Here is a 15,539-nt window from a genome sequence, read left to right on the forward strand (position 1 = left end):
CCCAGGTTTTTTTAAAATCACGTTATAAAAGTGAGTGAGTTTATAGAATGCTCCGGTACTGCTAATACCGCTATGCGCGGGAGGATGCGCAGTGGTCGAGGAGGTTGCGCAGTAGCTGTGTAGCCTGCGCATCAGCTCTACACTTATCTACACAAGATTCGCACCTATGTCCACACGTCGAGCGGTGGTCGAGTCGTCTAAGACGTCGAAAGCGTCCATTTTGAACTCGGTGTGGGTTCGATCCCCGACCCACGCGAAGTCTTAATGGATTACCTGTGGACTATCTCTGTGCACTGTTTTACTGCAATATTTCATCAAGCAGTCATTCCAAAACGCGTCCTTTTAATTTTAAAGTAATTTTAAGTAATGTTTAAAATTAAAGTATACCTCATATCGTAATTTTTTAGGAGAAAAATAAAACTAACACCGATAGGAGGGTAAAAATAGGGCCGCGAAGCGGCCCATTGATGGCGCGGAGCGCCTTCAGGGGGTTGGGCCGCGCAGCGGCCAGGGGGCGTAGCCCCCTAGTCTATACTATAAGCTCTCAAGCCTCCTAATTTTGCGAAACTGGTAACGCTTAGTTCCAGCGTTCTACCGGGCCGATTTTTATGATTTTTGCGGCTATCGACGGGCAATTGTCTCTAGATAAGCCAACTCTTTTCAGATTTTCAAAATATGGCCTAGGTTTTTTTATATTAAGTGGTAAAGTTGCGAATTCCCCCCCCCCCCCGAATACCTCATATCGTAATTTTTTCGGAGAAAAATAAAACTAATACCGATAGGAGGGTAAAAATAGGGCCGCGAGGCGGCCCATTGATGGCGCGGAGCGCCTTCAGGGGGTTGGGCCGCGTAGCGGCCAGGGGGCGTAGCCCCCTAGTTTTTTCTAATGCTTGGGATGGAAAAAGTGAACATCGTTTGTTCTCAAATACAATCTGCGAAAAAAATCATCATCGACGGATAAAAATAGAGTTTTGAGGAGATAAATGAAGAATCAATGAGATTTGTTTTCTCTTTCTTCTTCATTCAAAAAACATTGAAATGGAATCGAAAGGTGACGATGCCCGCGAAACGAAAATAACGCTGCCAAGTTGAAGAATACAATAACGGCATTAACGCATACAGTCCATTCTTCTACCACTGGATCCAGACGCCTGACTCAATTCGGCACAAAGTGATTTTGATCTATAGTCGTTCCCTGTCAAAATTTTACCGTATAGTCAGGGGGTATAATTCAACAGTATAGTCAGGGGTGCGGAGAATCCGAAAAGAAGCTGATGACAGCAATATAGTACGGGGTATTCAATTAATTATTCATTTCGAACTGATACTGCAGATCTCAAATTCATCCAATTTACCCGACAATTTATACATTTATTTTTCTATGAATATTAGGACCAAATTTTGCAGACCAAGAGCAACTCACAAGGAGTGAAATTGGGACTAAATAGCAAAGGCGGTACTTCCAAGACGGTTTTAAAAACATCCTCTTTTGAAAATTTTCTTTGAAGTGCCTGAAATGTAAATATTTTGACGCAGTAGAAGCGTTCAAGTTTGTAAGTCCTTAAAGTTTCAAGAATGAACTGATGAATGGCCTCAGAGGCGGACTAGGGGTCTAGGGGGCGATCGCCTTCTACACTTAAAACAAAATGGCCGCTTGGAAGCCCATTTTTGGACCCCATCTACCATTTTTTTACGAAATCTCGCAAAGCCTCTTATGGCCTCTTTTGAATCCCCCCCTTCTATCGAGGAAGAGGGGGCGCCTTCATTTTTGGCGGGGCCTGTCCCCTCGCAAAAAGGAAGCTAGTCCTTCCCTGATCGATCTTATTGTCTCCGTTCTTCGTAAGCCTTAAAGTGAAAAAGTAGGAAAACTTTAGAAACCTATTGCGTATTTTAATCTTCGACTGTTCATTTCTCTTCGCAGGAGCGTTACATTTTTGAATGCCTCTGGTGCCGCAACGCAACAAAGAGCGAGGTGCTGGAAGTAATGTTCCTCGCATCGATTTTAGCTAACTTTCGCACAGAAACTGCTCCATGCAGCAGACTGCAGAACAGTGCTGCCAAGAAGCACGCTTTTCCTTGCAACAATAGATACCTACCTTCCTCAAAACCACGACGGTGTGAAGTGTTAACTGACTGACAATGAGTCGCTTGCTGTTGCTCATATTACTGTAAAGGTGAAACCAATTTTTCAGTCAAACACTGGCATTGTTTCCATTATTCTGCATTATCTCATTCCTTGACTTTTCCCTGACTTTTTTGGCTTTTCTCTGATTTCAAAGTTTCCAAATTCCCTGACTTTCAAACGAAACTTTCATTTACTTTTCTTTCCTTTAATCACGCTGACTTTCACTAAACTTTGGACGAAATCTCCACTTGTACAGGTACAAATTATGGAAAAGGCGTTTAGAAGTTCTACGAGCTCTCTCGGATAAAGTTGCCGATGTAACGCGCTACTCGCAATATTCCCACACTTCTACTACGAATTTTTAGACTTTTCCCGGGAACTTTGCAGTAGTTTTCGACTTAAAATAAGTTGAAATTAGAAGTTTCCGATTTGTCCGTCATCTTAAACGTGAAATTTTAATGAAAGTACATGTATTGTGATGATTGTTCTCCAACCTTATCCAGTGGTCCGTAGTAGGGTGCCTTTAAAGGGAGAGTATAGTCACTAAGTCTACATGAAGACCCTCAGAACCCCAAAAAATGGCGGCGATTTTTAGTAGGAGTAGGTGGGAGCGGGTGAGAAGGGTTCCTGCCATCCTTCGACGTTTATCACCTGCTGCACCTATTATCAAACTTATAGGACCAACGTGAATCTCTTCAATTGTAGAGATTATATACGAGGATGTGAATCTCTACAAGAGATCACGCTGTGGAGATTGTAGAGTTTTTTAGACATTCTACAACTGTAGAGATTCACATCAAATGACCAAAACTGGTTTCAAAACTATATACATATGTGTATTGTAAGTAACGAATAGAAACCAAGGTGTTGTGGATCCATTTCTTGGCTTCACTTAAACACTTTTCGGCTTACACCATACGCCATTATGCTCTGATGATGGCGAAAACCGAAAAGTGCTTAAAAGAATTAAAGAAATATATTCCACAACACCTTGGTTTCTATTCATTACTTACAATACAAAATGATGTTGTTCACTTAGAACTCAATAAACATATATAAGTCTAAATAGGCCTTTTCTAGTATATTTCATGGTAATAAAAGCAACTAACCTTATTGTCTGCGCTTACGAATTATCTGCATGCAACATTTAGAGCTCCATAAAGCCTAATTACATGGCTGAGTCAATCACGATTGAACGTGATTGACTTTGCGGTCAATCAAAGTGGACATATTGTCACCTTCCGGCCAAAGTATCACAAGCGCCATGCGACGTTTAACAATTTTCGCCGCCATTTGATTTTTTCACAGAGAAATTGTTCAACGAAGCCGTCAGAAAATTTCACTGAATTTTTCTTGTGCTGCCGATAAAATTCAGTGAAATTTTCAAACAGATTCAACCCACAATTTTTCTGTAAAAAAATCAAATGGCGGCGAAAATTTTGAAACGTCACATGGCGCTTGTGGGACTTCGGCCGGAAGGTGACGATATACTCAGTAGTCATACTCTGTGTTTAAACGAGTCTCTACTACACTGGAAAAAAAAACACATTGGATCTAGAGTCAGACTCTCAAAAACATCGACAAGAAAAAGTACTCTTGATTCAATCGGATTCTAGCTTAAATCAAGAACCAAGCCTCTTAATTTGAGCGGATTCCGTTTTGATTCAAGCAAAATTCTGATTGAATCAAGAGTATTTTTTCTTGTCAATGTTTTCAAGAGTCTGGACTCTAGATCCAATGTGTTATTTTTTTCAGTGTAGTTTGGCCGTTACTATGTCCAATAGACTAAGAAATGACACTGATACAACATTTTTTTAAACATTGATTCTCTTAATAGACACAGCATACACACCGCGGCACGACGGTGGCGAAGCTTAGAAATACAAAGATCCAGTCGTCACGTGAATAAATACCGGAACAAACAGCCCTCGGGGAAAGGCGCTACGGCATAAATCCCGTCGCCCGGCCCAAGGGTGGGGCGCAAGGGGCGCATAAATGAAATTCTCCAAGCGGGCTCCCCTTCGATTCCTCCCCGTCCACCCCCCCCCGTAGCGCCTCACCCGCCTGTCATCGTCATGATTCACCCCACCCCCTCTCGATTTTTCCCTCGCTCCTATACGCGATGGCCGCACCTAATGGATTTTATGCTGTGTCCTTTTATATCGGAGTAACAAATCTTTTGATGGGTGTGCGTTTTGAAAGAGGGCCGTCTATGAATTGCGTAAGGAACCTGGGAGGGGGATTATATTGCTGTGTTACCGAAGAGAATAGTTTGTGCAAATATGACGTTTTGAGAAGATGGGGACTTAGTAGTGTCCGAGCGAAAATTCTTATAGAACAATCCTCGTTTAGGAACGTTGAAAAATATTGCACGTTTTCGGCACACTGGAAAAAAACACATTGGATCTAGAGTCCAGACTCTTGAAAACATTGACAAGAAAAAATACTCTTGATTCAATCAGATTTTTGCTTAAATCAAAAGGAAATCCGCTCAAATTAAGAGGCTTGATTCTTGATTTAAGCAAAAATCCGATTGAATCACGCGTCTTTTTTCTTGTCGATGTTTTTAAGAGTCTGGACTCTAGATCCAATGTGTTTTTTTTCCGGTGCAAAATTTTGCAACTTCATCCTTTGCGATACAATTACTGAAATCATGAAAAAATATGAAATTCACACGGTAATTTTTGTCTTAAATTTCTAGTCCAGCATTTTGAAGTTCATTACTCCATTCTACCTTACAGAGAAAGAAATCTGTACGAGCTGCCGAGCGTTGCTTATTGCCTTCGATTAAAGCGAAATTTCTGTTTCCAAATAGAGTAGAAAAGTAGAAACGTATTTGGAAATATTGTGATGTTCATACGGCATTTTATCTGAACGCGGCAGCATAGGTGCCTGATGTATTTAACAGATAGAATTCCACAGAAAATTTGACAACATCAAGTGATCTCCTCGAATACCTTAATTATCTCATGACTTGAATGATATCTTCCTCCGTTATATACACATCAATTTATTCGTATTGGTTCACGTATACTAGATTCGGTGAAGCCTTCACTAGTACTCCCAGGGCACTCGTTTACTCCTTTTATGCATTCCTGGAGTCTCACAATCTCTCATTTAAAATGTGATAGCCCTGTTGCGTATGCATTGAAACATATGTACTTAAAAAAAAATAAACAGCACACATTGAATGATTCCGTGTAAGAACATGCGAAGTTTCTTGACACTATGCAAAGGGAGATCATTCTCCGAGAACCGCCAAGTTTGATTTTATCGCAACACTTGAAGTCCGTCAACTAGGGGAGCCTCGTTCAGTGGCAGGCCGAACTTTTTTATTCAGACGCACGTGTTTCTAAAGTACTTCAACCCACTTGTTCAAGTGAGTGCCGATTAAACGGATGATAAACATCGCGTGATACCAAAAGGTTGGAAAAGGCATGACGATGGCAGGCAACAGACTAGAAGAAACACGGCATCGGCCAGCGTTGGTAGATAAATAGGGGTGTGATGACACCTTGCAGTAGAAAAAGCAGGTTTAGCATAAAGTTTTTTATGAAGATTCAGAATTAAATTGAACACGTATTTCCAGGAAAAAACATTCTTCGAAATAAATAGAAAACCATGAAAGAGCTAGCAATGTATACATCCGATTATTGTCAAGCAGAGTCTTCATTCTACCATGTAAAAGTTTCTCTCAAGAGGGTAATTTTTTCAACCCTAACAATGTTTCTTGAAAAGATACTCATTTGCAAAAATACAAACATATTTTTCAACCGTATATCCTCACCAAAAACACAAGTTGAGGCAGTTTTTTTTAGAGATACAGGAAGGAAGGCTTCCCTCCGAAAACCTGTTTGCCCTTCCATCCCCCTAGAAAAAAAGGCCGTATGTTGCGGTATTGAGCGATATAATATTTCTCTGACAATTTTTAATTAAATCTGGATGAAAGTTAAATTCTGCATTGAATATTATTAGCAGTTATACATCTTGTTTTCACAATTCGTCAAATGATAGGCGATTGCTCAAAAAAGAGAATAACGTATGATATTAGCTCAAATGTTATTCGTTCATTGTTGAGTTTGTACAAAATGTAAGAAAGCTTGCACATCAGAAGTAATTTACAGAGGAGCAGTTAATAGGGAAAATTGTTGTTGAGGGCAGGGAGATAAGAGATCTATTAAATCTGCACTCCTAACACACCCGCTGGCTCCATATATTTTGACCCTTAAAGGAGGACATACTTTGTCATAAGCTTCTGGAATTCACGTGAGGATCCACTCTCTCAATCACATTAAACTATTTGCAGCAATTACTGCTGATGTAGGAGACTGGCCACAATCGACCAGAACGGGTATGTCGCACGTAAGAGATACAGCTAGGTGAATGGACTTTCTGCATGTAAAATCGCACGAAAATTACGTTGAGCACATCAGAAAAGTCTAAAATCCACTCCGAAGCACGCAGTCTGCCTACTAGTTTGTAACACGATTATTAATAGTTATCCACAGTGGTAGACAATCAAGTTTGTCCAGAGGGAGACTGGAAAAAACCTAACATAGATGAACAACTGTCTTACGCTCTGTTAAAACTTTCCCCATGTAAGATTTCAATAGATTTAAAGCATTTAGTTTGCAAAATAAATAAAGAAGAGGGGAGAATACCAGAAAACGAATACATATATAATCATAAACTAGAAAAATTTGCGAATTTTTTTGTTTATTTAGGTTAGGTTTCTCTATGGGCAAACCTGCCTGTCGGTCATTATGGAAAACTGCCCGCAGACTCGGTAAATTTGAGAATGCATGTTACAAACCACGCAGATTACGCACTAAGGGGTACATTTCAGACTTTTTTGATGTGATCAACGAGATTTTCGATCGATTCTACTCATAAAAAGTCTATTCACTAGGCCGTATCTCCTGCGTGCAACAGGCCTATTGACTTAATTACTATTTCGACTATTGTACAGAATAACACACACTCAGACGATAATTTTCAAGAGATAGGTCAACAGCGTCGTATGCGGGTTCATTTGAGCGCGAAATTGAACTTTCAGTGATCAAGTAGAAAATGATATTGTTGGTCATATCCGAAGATCATTTCTATTGGACAAATATTGCATAAAAAAGTTATCATACGAGCAGATGCATGTAGAGGACGTCACGGAGGAAAAATCCATTATGCTGACGGGAACTTTTCTGTAAGCTCCAGAACTAGGTGAACTTTTTCTATACTTAGGATATTCCTTGATATTTTTCCAAGGAAATGGATTAAAATGAGCGTGTGGCTGAGTTCTAAGAATTCTTTCTATCGCTGGGACTCCACTCGACTCAGCTTCTCAGATGGCTAGACTACATGACCAAGGAACTCAATCTCATCATGTTACTTTTAGAGCTCAACGTAAATCAACTTGTTCAAGTTTTCAACTTTTCAATTTTTGAATGATTAGTACAACGTTTAAGTACACGAAAAAAAACCCAAAAAGAACGGAACTGAATCTGAAAAACTGCGAAATTGCATGACGATAATTAGTTTCAGTTGCATACTCACGAGCAACAAAAATTATTTTCTAAGAATCATAGTAACCTTTGTGATTTCAATCTCTGGCCCTTGTATAATTTAACTGATGGAGAGTAGGAATGAGAAGGACTGAGATTGTCATAATTTTCACGTATTATACTTGATCGAAGTAAAAAATCAATAATGAGGCTAATACTAAATTAAATTTACTGCTCTAGGTATATTGTTTGACCAATATCTTCACTTTAGTTTCAATTGATTCATTAATTTAATTTTGTTATTAAGTCGAGTCTTCTTTCAAGTTGTGCATTAAACTCTCGTAGAGAGAGAAACTAGAAATGTATCAATCCAAATGTTGATGATTCGTTATTTCTGTTTTTACTTTACACTTCAAGAGACTCTTTTGCATTAATTTTCATGGTATGCTTCTCGACATGAAAAAGAATAATCCCGCAAAATTTCGAGCCTGGACGGTGATGGACCTTTCTCCAAGAACTAATACGAACAGAAATATGCGACGTCGCAGAACGAAATACGTGTTTCTATGGGTTTACTATTTTTAAGTCCTGGCAAGAAATTCTGTAATAAATGGCAGGTCCAATGCAGAGGCCCGTTATGTTTTTGTAATTTGGAGAAAATTGAAATATTTTTAAAGGGTGACTACAACATTTGCAATATTTTTAACAGCAATTTTCCCGAATGTCCAGTTTCTCATCCTTAAATTATAATTGCTGGTAAAGAGTCAAGTTTTAGGTGTTGTTTACGCCAAACAATGCAGTGTTAACCTCTCTAAGCTGTTGTATAGTTATGTCATTTTCCTTCTCACCTTGAAGCATATTTTTTCTGATCCTATCACGAATTGATAGCTTTGAGGTAACCTATCATATCCATCCATTTTAAAAAGAGCCTACCTCTTTAGGTGACGCAATTTCATTTTGGTTCAAAAACCATTTTTAGTGATGTGTGCTGGCGTTTGAGATTATTTGAAATCATTTGACGGTGCTAAGTTTCCGAAGTCCCATGATACCTCAAGCAAACGAACATACACTATATGAAGACGGTGACTGCAAGAGTAAGGGGTCAATTTATGGGACTTGTGTGTGTTTTTTCCGCCAAATAAAAGTGACCCCTTAAACCTAAGGTAAAATTATCACGTTTTTCTCCACATTGAGGCACTTTATGTCCAGTTTCATCTGATCTAAAAATGTGAACTTTCATTGAATGAATAATGTTAACGTTTGAGACTCTTTTAAAGTCATCTGAGACCCATTGATATTTTTTCGATTTTCCACGAACCATGCGAACAACCATTCATTATTACGTGGACAATGACTAAGAAGAGAAATGGTCAATTTTTGGAACTTGTGGGTGCTCTTTGCGCTGAATGATACCGGAAAAGACCCCCCTAGATTAAAAATGAATAGTAGAAGGACTTACAAACGAGTCCGGGATTTGCACCAGCCGCAAAGGGGTGTGGAATAGGCGCATTCCCAGCTCGGAAGAGCCGAACATTTGCGAGGACACAGCACGTATAGCGCGCACGGAACTGAATTTTCACAAATTTCACACTCGAGCGATGAGTTCGACGAACACCAATTCCCGGCTCATAATCCACTCCGAAACGTATCCACTCCCGGGGGTCGAAAACGGAAGGAGCGAGGGGGGAGAACTCACCCGGACGCGGAAAAGAGGTACCTCGGGAATCCGTACTTGAAGAAGGAGAAACTCATGGCACTGACGCGGATGCGGGAGGACCGCGGATAAACTGGCATCCGCGACCGGGCTTTTCCGCGGATCGTGGATCGCGAAAGGACCGCTCGCGCGCAAGAATGGAACTCGACTGCTGGCTCCCGGCTCCGACTGGCTCCGAGCCCCGAGACTCGATTTTCGCCCGAGAACCCGAAACTTGCCGAGAGAGCTAGACGAGACGGGTCAACGTTTTCAGAACTGGGGATAACCCCCACCCTCCTCATCCACCCCCCGGCGCACTGTGCTTTTAGCTCCTGGCCAAACATCCCCGCCAGAGCCATTCACCACCGTGTTCTGTACTGCTGGAAAAACGCCGTGTGAGCCTTCAGGCGTTACCAAAATTCTTGAAAAAATTGTGGATACTTTTCTATCAATTTTTTACAGGATTGTAATCACAATTTAATCTAAAGTATCTGAAAATTGCCAGGAGAGCCCTTCACGACTGTGTTCTGTATTGCTGTGCTTAGTAAAAACGTCGTATGAGCCTTCAGGCGTTGCCAAATTTCCTCCAATAAAAGACAAAATTCCTGAAAAAATTGTAGATATTTCTATACCAATTTTTTACGGGATTTTAACCACAATTTAATCTATAGCGCCAGGAGTGCCCTTTACGACCGTGTTCTGCACTCCCGTGCTAAGGAAAAACGCCGTATGAGCCTTCGGGCGTTGCAAAATTTCCTTCGAAAAATTTCGCTTGTTGTTAGGAAAATTTATGAATATTTTTTATCCAAGATTTAGAGTATTTTGTTCGTAATTTTATCTAAAAATCCTTCAATATTCTATGAAAAATATGCATAAATGTTATCAAAAATACAGTTTTTATCATGGGAAATTTGGCAACTCTCGAATGTTCATACGCCGTTCTCCCTTAGTACGGCAGTGTACAGTGGAGCTCTTGCACTTGTTAGGAATTGATAATTTAAATACCAGGTTTGCCACAAAATGTATGAAATGAAATTCCCTGACATTTTCCTGATACATTTGAGTAAAAGTCCCTGACAATTGAACATGTGCCATGAGACCAAAAAGGCATAATTTGAAATAGTTTTCACATAAAATTGTTTGTATTAATCGTCAAATGCATTCTAGAGAGCTGATAAAGATGAATTAACAATTTTTCCCTGACTATGACAACCCTGAAATACTGGTTCTGACATTAAATTTTGCGAGAGAAACGCACGGAATATACCCTCCATCACGGCCTCAACTTTTAGAGCTTTTTGTAAGCTGTGTGGGTTCGTTTCAGAGAAAACTAGTAGCACCATTATGTTTCTCGCGTTATCAAGATTTTACGCGAGAAAAAGTACTTAAATCGCAAATCCCCCACATATGTAAGAACTCCATTGATTCATCCTCCCAAAAAGGCTTTTATCCGTAAAACTTGTATTCGTTTTAGAGGCAATATTTCCGTTAGTTTCGCCATTCAGATACGTGCTTTTACAAGTGAGCCAGAAATAGTGGTACCTCAAGATAAAATGTAGTCAAACTCCTGTCTCCCATTGGAACACGTATAATGATCGAGAATGCAACTATTCGAACTCATCGGAAGTGTTTTTGCCTACCCGATGAGTTGAAGGCGAACTGTATTGCCGACAAACCGATCTTGTTATCTCCTTCTAATAGGTAAGATTCAACCCACTATAGCACAACCCTGTAACGCATATAACTGATTCATTCGACCTCAGAAAGCTTCTGTACGATAAAACTTTCATTCATTTTAGAAAAAATAATTAATTTTACAGAAAACATATTTGTATTTGCCATTACTAATTGTGTATTAGCGGTAAACTCACAACTTTCACTCACTGATATTTTATTCAGCTGACGCGTTATGGGACCTGCTTAAGCCTCCTCTTCCGGGCGTATTTCGACTGACCTTTAGGACCTGTTTGTTGGAATTCACACCTTATTTGCCATTAGTTTTTTCGTGAAGGAAAATGCCATTACGCATGAGTTGGAAATAGTGGTTCCTTATTTCAAAATGTAATCCAACTGTATTCAACAATGTACTTGCATTATTTTTAAGAGAGCATCTATTCGAACTCGCTAGAAGTGTTCTTGCCTATATGATGATTTGAAGGCAAACTGGACTGCCGACAGAACAATCTTACGGTAAAATTTGACAACCAGAATACAAATCTGTAGTGCACATAACTAAGTCATTAACTCTAAGTGTCTTTAAGCGTGCTAAGAGGCAATTCAAAGTAATTAATTAACGGCCCCTGAGAAAATCACTCCCTCTTACAATCAAGCAGGTGACATAATTTCTGAGGCATAGTTAGTCAGGACCTTCTGACACTGTGTGCCCTGAAAAGACTCCGAGTAGTGGTGAAATGCACTACTGGCCGGAATGAGGTACACAATAGTTGGGAGAACTAAGAGAGCCTGGAAGGAGTAAGTAAAAATAACTACTATTGCGCGTGAATCATTGAACTGCAAGTTATATAAATTTACATTCCTTTAACTCGAACTGAATGGGACGTACATGAGGGATCATTTAGGAAAGGGCACATACCGAGGTCTCATGAGGAATTGAGGATCACGACCAATAACAATTAGAAGAAAGTAATGAGATTGCTTTGTCGGCAGTGCAGTCCGCCTTCAATTCATCGTGTAGGCAAGAACACTTCCTACGAGTTCGAATAGTTGCATTCTCGATCATTATGAGTGTTCCTGTGGGAGACAGTAGTTGGACTACATTTTGCCTTGAGGTACCACTAATTCTGGCTCATTTTTAAAAGCACTTATCTGAAGGGAGAAACTACATGAAATATTATCTCTAAAACGACTGATTCGAAAACGATTTATATCCAACTTCTATTTTGAGTTCGGATCGAGCTTTGATGCATGTTTTTGCCAAAAATTCACCTTTGAGTGCGATTATCACTCATTTCTCAGCCGAGATTACGTACTCCTCTAGATCGAGTTTGCTTACATTGGGCCAACTTTGGAGCTCCATGATACACTGGAAAAAAAAACACATTGGATCTAGAGTCCAGACTCTTAAAAACATCGACAAGAAAAAATACTCTTGATTCAATCAGATTTAAGCTTAAATCAAGAACCAAGCCTCTTAATTTGAGCGGATTTCCTTTTGATTTACGCTTAAATCTGATTGAATCAAGAGTCCTTTTTCTTGTCAATGTTTTCAAGAGTCTGGACTCTAGATCCAATGTGTTTTTTTTCCAGTGTAGCCTGAAACTGATGAACAGATGAGAGAGCGGCACAGAGATGGCAATACTCTCCCGTGGATAGGTACTCCAGCCTACGTCCGAAAACTCCGATCGACCAGACCCCGAGTGCGGCGGCCCTGCATTCGCCCGTGCACCCCCCCCCCCCGTTCCCCCTCCGCGCCCTCCCCGTCACCGTCCCCCGCGAGTTTCCATCGTATACCTTCGTCATCGCAATTTTCGCTGCCGAGCTCTGCCTTTGCAGCTTGTATCAGTTGCGGCGCAGCGCATCGCCCCCCCTCCTCGCCCTCCACCCTCCTCCCTCCTCCTCTTGGAGATGCCCGATCCCGACTATTTCGCGAATACCCTCGATCGCGGGCCGGGGCTGGGGCGGGACGACCTGACAACGCGACCCGCGCCGTCTCCTCACCGGTTCGGTTTTTGTGTCCCCCCCCCCCCCCCCCGGGGTCCCTGCGGCTTTTTCCCGATTCAGCCTCGTCCCGTCGAGAACTCGCGGAGAAAAAATCCCGGCATCCGAGGATGCGTCTCAGACCGACGGACGGATCGCCGTTTCCTAGACGAAGCATTCTTGCCAGGTTGTACGATCAATTTTGTTTATTTACTGTGGTTTTGAATGGAGAAAAATGCTGGTTTTCAGAAAAATCTGACAACGATGAGACGGACGAAAGTGTCTCCATTCCGAGGTTGCTGAATATCAGTGCTCCCATTTCCCGGAACTGGTACAAAATTTTGGAACTTTTCAGATTTTCCTGAATTTTTCTCGGAACTAGTACACAATTTCGGAACTTTTCAGATTTTCCTGAATTTTTCACGGAACTGGTACAAAATTTTGGAACTTTTCAGATTTTCCTGAATTTTTCCCGGAACTTTTGAAATTCCCAAAATGTTCCGGATCTTTTGAACTTCCCAAAATGTTTCGGATCTTTTGAACTTCCCAAAATGTTCCGGATCTTTTTGAAGTCCCAAAATGTTCCGGATCTTTTGCATTTTCCGGAACTTTTGAAGAAATCTGAAAAGAGTACTGGAACTTTTCACGGTCATGGAGTGGAACAGGTGGGAATAAAGAAGTTCCGAATCCCGGAACGGTTGACGGGCATGGAATGGGAGCACTGCTGAATATTTATACTCGAATCGTCGTTTCTCAGACAAAAGAACGTAATTGCATTACAGCGTTTCTTAATTTCCACTCGCATATTGTATTTTCACCACGAGACTGTTGGAAATTCCTGACTGGGAGTTTCCCTGATTTTTCTTCTGATTACACGCAAACATCGGCAAAAAAGACAGGAATTCCACGGTTGTAATTGAGAAACAAATTGAATTGTGTGAGCCGGTTTTGTAACCATGCAATGAAATTACGCTTCACCGACAGGGGAACGGCAAAATGTGAAATAATGACACACAGAAAGTGACGTTGAATGCAACGTTATAACCGCCCGAGAACTTAAAACTTCTCTACAGTAAACCATAGAAAAATCCGTTAAGGTTTAAAAAAGAAATTCCTGATTGTTCTCGAGTCACAGTACAGTCAGTAGGCAGAAATTCTGCAAGCTTGCGGAAAATAGCCGAATCGGCCAATATTTCCTAGACAAGGGAATACATCATCCATCCAAGGTTGCAAAATTTATCTACACGATTAATTACTTCACGCTAAAATGGCAACGTGATCAAATTCGATAATTTTGGACGGTTATCTCTGGAAAAATCTTGAAATTTTCCTTGAAATATGTCCTTTGGTGAAACCACGCTGAAAGCACTCATCTACAACGCGAGGTTTGAAAATTTCCGCTCTTACACCAACTTTCTCGGAGGGTAAAAGTGCACTATTCCATCGCATTCTGACAAGCATCTATTATCCATAGGATCATCGCTGCGAAGGAAAATTGCACGGACCTATAGGGAATAATGCGATGACTGCTTCGTTTCCACGAATGTAAATTGAGGAGTGACGTCAGATTACTCTCGGTTCTCTAATCGATATGGGCGAGAGGCGATGTACGCGTTTCTTGATATTACTCCAAGCACCGTGATTTAATCGAGTGAAAAACTTCTCTTTTTGGATTGAAATTTATTCTAAATTATTCAGAGTGAAAGAGGCCGACCTGACCTCCCCTTCCCTTCGCGAGGGAACTTGTATCCGGATTGAGTGACACAGATTTTCTCAAACTTTTCTGTAACAGCAACCCATCTTCGCTTCAACGCAGGTCCTGGTTTCCCTGCCTCTCTCTCTTTCTTCCTATCAGCCTTTCGTTCAGACATTATACAACAATATGAAAATGAACTTTCAAATCAAATAATCACCGATTAGCTTTTCTGAAAATCATCTGTCCATCACTACACTTTTTTTCTTATAGTGGTTTTTCAAAGCTCTAAGAGAACTGGCGGGATGATCGGTGCGCCAATGGGTAAGGAAGAGGGTGAAAGGGTCATATTTCGAGAATTATGAATACAGATTCATACAATCTAATTAAAGGTTCCAAACGCTAAGTTTTTATGTATCATAACAAAAATGCATTCCGAAGGGAAAACCCATAGATGGACATCATACGTAATCATTTATTCTAGTACGTCTACGTTTGAAACTACGAATTTATTAAAAAAACATTTCTGTCAAAGAGAAAAGTGGGCTGGGAAGGTTTGAATTTTTCAGATTCTGTCATTTCTCGGTCAAAGTATCGCAAGCGCCATTTTTTCTTAGACACAATGTTGCCCAACATCTCAAACTTGTCAATTTTTTTTTTTTTTTTTTTGAAAACTAATGAACATAATCACTAGAAAATTTCATCTGATACTTCTCATCACATATTCATCATCAATTTCAATCTCTCATTCATGAAAAACCGTGGAACATTTTAAAGAAAAAATGAAAACAATATTAAAATGTCCGGGAACGTAGCGACTAGGCGTGAATGCAGCTAGCGATACTTTTGCCGGCAGAGGACGATTTAAGCATC

The 15,539-nt window shown here is 40.5% G+C and overlaps 1 protein-coding gene across 12 annotated transcripts in view; it reads right to left on the bottom strand.

Annotated features, from left to right (window-relative positions):
• mmd (disintegrin and metalloproteinase domain-containing protein mind-meld) overlaps nt 1–9,539 on the bottom strand; it is a 292,368-nt gene extending 282,829 nt beyond the window's left edge. For 7 of the 12 annotated variants that reach the window (XM_072296759.1, XM_072296764.1, XM_072296769.1 and 4 more), the window contains exon 1: nt 9,083–9,538. The gene's annotated coding sequence lies outside the window, so the exon portion shown is untranslated. Of the gene's footprint in view, nt 1–9,082 lie in introns of all 12 variants that reach the window. The other 5 variants (XM_072296768.1, XM_072296758.1, XM_072296770.1 and 2 more) reach the window with 3 other exon arrangements.
• Between the last annotated feature and the right edge of the window lie 6,000 nt (nt 9,540–15,539).

Source organism: Bemisia tabaci, chromosome 2 (genome assembly GCF_918797505.1).
Source record: "Bemisia tabaci chromosome 2, PGI_BMITA_v3".
Classification (NCBI taxonomy): domain Eukaryota; kingdom Metazoa; phylum Arthropoda; class Insecta; order Hemiptera; family Aleyrodidae; genus Bemisia; species Bemisia tabaci.